Source organism: Nannospalax galili, unplaced genomic scaffold, assembly GCF_000622305.1.
Source record: "Nannospalax galili isolate Female #2095 unplaced genomic scaffold, S.galili_v1.0 scaffold578, whole genome shotgun sequence".
NCBI lineage: Eukaryota > Metazoa > Chordata > Mammalia > Rodentia > Spalacidae > Nannospalax > Nannospalax galili.
The window spans coordinates 4046610-4052247 of record NW_008342282.1 but is presented as its reverse complement, the minus strand read 5'-3'; the positions used below and the strand labels follow the sequence as shown (position 1 = coordinate 4052247).

Sequence of the window (5638 nt, the reverse complement as noted above, 5' to 3'; positions counted from 1 at the left end):
GTATTGTGTCTCAAAAAAAAATATTCTGTGACCTCTTCCTTTTTTTCATTCATGTCTATTATGTGCTAAAATTGTGATAATTTTTGGTGTGTGCAGTTATATATACATGTGCATAACTATAAACATCAGTATTTTGATGATATATTAAAAGCCCTGATAAATACACATAGGTATTCTGAATTTCTTTAAAAATATTATACTGATATCATTAAGCCTATTAACATTTTCATAAAATATTAAAATTTGGTCTTAAAGCTGGCCTTGGACTATCCATTGATATTCTCTTTTAGTACCTTGCATGTTGAGGTAATCAACAGTTACCTAAATTGCACATAAAGCCCAGTGAATGGGAGGGAACTCATATGTTGTACTGTAAATGTAGACAAATACACATGACTGTAAAGGTCATAGATATTACAGAAAATCCTAAGACTATCACATCCCTAGACAATATAAATTCTTACTATGTGCCAAATAAGGATCCTTATATTTACAGAGAAACATTTCAGTTACCACTCATAAAAGAAACTTCTTTTGCAACAGACAAAGACTATTACAGAGTTCCTCAACTGGTCACACACACTAAGTGTTTGTGAAATGCCCAACCTTAAGCACCACATCCACAATGGAACCTATACACCTAAGATTTATGAAACAAAGTAGAATAAGAGGTAGAGAGAATACTAATGCTTCTCTCAACTCTCATCAATAAAGCTCCCTTATACAATATAGGACAATGAACATAAAGGGCCACAAATGGCCAAAGTGTAAAGAGTAAGAGTTTATAGAGTGTGGGTCCTTGGACAGGACTCCTATTTAAATTTCACACACTCTGTGACATTGTGGAAGAGGGAGAGGAAAGATTATAAGAATCAGGGGAGTAGGTACATGGCCACAAGGAAATATGGTCTTACAGGCTCCTGGGACCAGGCTCATATGAAATTACAGCAATGCTGACAGCATGCGTAAGACCCACGCAAACTCAGACAAAAAACCCAGCATTGAGCTATAGAAATGAGCAGCCAGCCCCAATCTTAGTTGAGGAACTATTGGGCAGCTGATTACTGCTGGGTGAGGAAGAGTTGATCTTCTTTTCTTTTTCTGTTAATATTTTTTTATTGAGCTTTTAAAATTTCATTGAAGATTTCCCACTCAAATCCAGACCCATTCCCCCAGTCATGCCTCCTCCATCCCCCGACAAAACCCTATGCACTCTGCCATATATACATGAGTCCTATTCATTCAGATATTTGTACCCAAATGTCCTCCAATTTAAATGCATCCACTGGAGTCTAGTCAGCCCACTCAGTGGTCCTATGTAAGTTTTACTCTCCCTCACCCAGCAGCAATCAGTCTCAAATTGTTCTCAATCTAGTGCTGGCCTGTTGCCTATTTCCTACAGCCTCTTTGGGCCCTTGTTTAATTGAGCTGACATGGGTATCATTCTCGACACCACTACTGCTACAGGCTAACACGAGCAATCCTCCAGTGGCTAGGAAGCCTCCACCTCCCTATGTTCATAAACCAGTCCTGGCTCTTACAATCTTTCTGCCTCCTATTCCACAATGGCCCCTGAGGTCTGGGTGGGTGAGGTTCCATATAGGAGTCCTGTCATACACTGTACAGTCTCTTATTCTACAAAATTAGCCAACTGTGGCCTTCCGTGTATAACACACTCTGGTGTAAATTGAAGCCTCACTGGTGAGAGTTGAGGGTTGCATTAGACCTCTCTCTATGCTGGGGGTATCACCATACCAGATGCCAGATTATATTACAGAGCTAAAGTCATAAAACCAGCATGGTACTGGCACAAAAATAAACAGGTAAATAAATGCATCACAATAGAAGACCTAAACATGAGTTCATATAATTTCAGCCACCTGATATTTGACAAAGGTGTTAAGAACACGCAATGAAGGAAAGCTGGCATCTTAAATAAATGATGCTGGCAAAATTAACTGAAACTTGACCCTTATCTTTCATCCTGCACAAAAGTCAACTCTAAATGGATCAAAGACATCAGTATAAAACCTGAAACTCAGGAACTGCTAGGAAAAAACATAGGCAGCACCTTCCAAGATATAGGTGTTGGAAAGGAATTTCTTTTTTTTAAATATTTTATTTATTATTTTTATTTTATGTGTATCCATGTATTGCCTGCATGTAGGTAAGTATACCCATGTCATGCAATGTGCATGGAAGACATAAGAGGCTCTCAGACCCCTGGAACTGGAACTGTAGTTACAGACAACTGTTAGCTGCTATGTGGGTGCTGGGATTCGAACCTAGGTCTTCTGCAGGATCAGTCAGTGTTCTTAACTGCTGAGCCTTCTCTCCAACCTGGAAAGGAATTTCTAAATCAGACAACAGCTGTTCAGGCCCTAAAGTCAACAATCAGTAAGTGGGACCTCATTAAATTAAAGTTTCAGTACAGCAAAAGAAACAACTAAGGAAGGGAAGAGGAAACCCACTGAGTGGGAGAAATTCTTCACCAGCTACACATCTGTCAGAGGATTAATATCCAGAATGTACAAAGAACTCAAAAAAGAAAAAAAAAGACAATAAGTGATGCAATAAATAGATGGGCAATAGACCTAAGCAGATATAGACTTAAACAGAGAGCTCTCAAATGAAGAAATAAAAAATGGCTAAGAAGCACCTTAAAAAGTGCTCAATATCCTTAGTAATTAGAGAAATGCAGATAAAAAAAAATCACTTTAAGATTCCATCTTACCTCAGTCAGATTGGCCAAGATCAAGAGAACAAAAGACTAAATGCTGGAAAGGATGTGGAGAAAGAGGAATGCTCGTTCACTTTTGGTGGGAATGCAAATTCATGCAGCCACTATGGAAAGCAGTTAGGAGAACCCTCAACAAACTAAAAATAAGCCTACCATATGATCCACTGATACCACTCCTTGGCATATAACCAAAGGACTCATCATACTGTAGAAATACCTATGTATCCATGTTTGTTGTTGCTTTGTTCACAATAGCTAAGAAATGGAATCAACCTAAATGTACCTCAACTGATGAATGGTAAATGAAAATGTGGTACATCTATTCAATGGTGTTTTATTCAGCAGTAAGAAAAGATGAAATTATGAAATTTGCAGGTAAATGGTTGGAGGTAGAAACTGTTATACTAAGTGAAGTAACACAGACTCAGAAAAACAAGCAACATATGTTCTCTCTCATTTGTAGATTATAGCACCAACCCCTTATATGTGACTATGTAAAATCTGATATAACACCAGGAGCCAGGTAAAGGCAAAGGTTAAATGGAGGTAAAGAAGAAGAAATAACCTGAAAGGGGAATAGAAGGGAACAGATGTTATCTGAGGGAGTAGGAGAAAGTGGCAATAATCATCATGGAGCAAAGGAGGGAGGCACATGCAAGTGACCGTGGTGTGGGGGAGTGGGGGCAGTCAGGAAAGGAAAGATGGTAGGAGTCAGGAGGTATTGGGGGAAGGTGGGGATAATGATGGCACTGTTACTAAGGATGGAGGGAGAAGGGAAGCCAGATGGGAGAAAAAAAAGAGTGGAAATGAGTGAATCTTTGTGGGCTGGGAAACCTAGAAGGGAAAATGATGCCTTAGAAACCCTATGAGAAATGCACAGAGTGCCTGAACATTAATGGACACATATACCTGGGAGTTTCTTAGCGGGGAATGCACTGCCAGATAGAAGACGCTTCACTTAGAGTCACAAGCATGCAGTACAGTCACTCATTAAAGAAGCTTCTTTATGCAACAGATGGAGGCTACTGCAGGATTGCACATCTAGTCAAACACAGAGAAAATGCACCTGGGAGATGCCCAGCACTAGATAACCCATCTGCAGTTGAATCTCTACAACTAAGGCTCATGGAACACAAAGTGGAGGATAAACTGATCTTTTTAAAAAAATGTTATTTATTTAATAAGCACATGGTTAGAAGAAGCATTTCATCACAGCATTAACATATTCAATAACAATTTCCAGAGCAAAGATGCATCTCTTTCAAAATTGGTTGTAAATTTTAAGGTTCACAGTTGAATTAATACATGAACTGATTTTTTTTTTACTCTATATAGGCTGACCGGGGCCCAGTGGATGAACTTGCACTGAGAGAAGTCTGGGACACTAAGTGAGCACACTCAGTGAGGGGAGCTATCAAGGGGGTGCCAGTGGGGTAGGTGGTATAAAGATGATTAAGGTGCAGTGGATGAAACACACAAAAATTTAATAAAATAATTAAAATATTAAATTCTATTTGTTTATATAAAACAGTCTTTACTAGAGTCAGAGATAATGGTTACACTGAGCTATGAAAGATACTCTTTTATATATGTATATACATATGTTAAAATTTTGTTTCACTTGCAGCTAGAGAGATGTTTCAGTGTTTAAGAATACTGGCTGCTCTTGCAGAAGACCCAGGTTTGAATTCCAGCCCCTATATGAAGGCTAACAACATATATAACAACAGTTTCAGGGAATCTGTGACCCTCCTCTGTCCTCCTTAGGCAATGCACAATGTGGGTGTACCTACACACATGCAGGCATAGCACTCATACACATAAAAAATTAAATTTTTTTTGAAAATTCACTTGTATACTAATCACGGGTATCAGAAAATTTATTATTTCTTTTTCAAGAATACCCTTATCTAGAATGATTTTAATAACAGTTTAGAAAACTATACCCAATAACCTGGCATCCTACAGTTTCATAACAACGAAGACTGTAGCATTGAAAGTCAAAATCTGATAACAATTAAATGATGACATCTTTGGCAATAAATAATTATATGATTTTTCATGTCTAGGAAGGGAGATGACCACAGGCCAGGGAATACAAGAAATCAAAATATTTTTACCATAAAACTGTTAAATATAAGGATTTTATTACACCTAGAATACATGTGAAATTATAAATATATACTATATACATATGTACAAATATATAAGCTTGCTAAAGATTTTTGTGTGAAGTTTCTTTTTTGTGGTGATGGTTAAAGGTATATTCTCAGCAAACAGTGGCATCCAATTCGTGGTGTGTAAATATCTATATTTATGTACCATCTACTTCTGCTTAAGTTTCTTACATCATTGTTTGTACCATATTGGCTTATAAGTAAAGCTCATTTAAATTAAAGGTGTTAAATTTCCAAACTTCCTTTTAAGTCATAGTAAAATTATAATTTTAAGGAAAAAGTCCCATGTCAAACTTTCTCAATAGACTAAGTAATTAAACCTGGACACATATCCATTATGCCATTAAAGAGACAAAACAGTTGCAAAAGACAAAAAAAGAGTATTTGATCAATACAATCATGTCGGAGAAACAAACAGAAATACCATAGTATAATATGTAATAGTCATGGATCATATGTCTATTTTTGCAAAAGATGGGGACTATTACAGAGTTCCACAACTGATCTCACACAGAGGATATATGTCTTAGAGTTATCCAGCCCAAAGTGACATATCTCCTTGATTATTATCTGATTTCTGGTTTTATAAGATGGTTCCTTTTTTTAAAAAAAGTGCTTAATTGTATTGCCTACATGTATGTAAGTGCACCTGTGAGGTTCAGTGCCCACAGAGGTCAGAAGAGGGTATCAGATCACCTGGAACTGGAGTTACAGAGGGTTT

General features: G+C 37.3%; 1 pseudogene; it reads right to left on the bottom strand.

The window, feature by feature from the left end:
• Positions 1-4723: 4723 nt before the first annotated feature.
• On the bottom strand, positions 4724-4845 carry LOC115071261 (annotated as a pseudogene).
• Between the last annotated feature and the right edge of the window lie 793 nt (positions 4846-5638).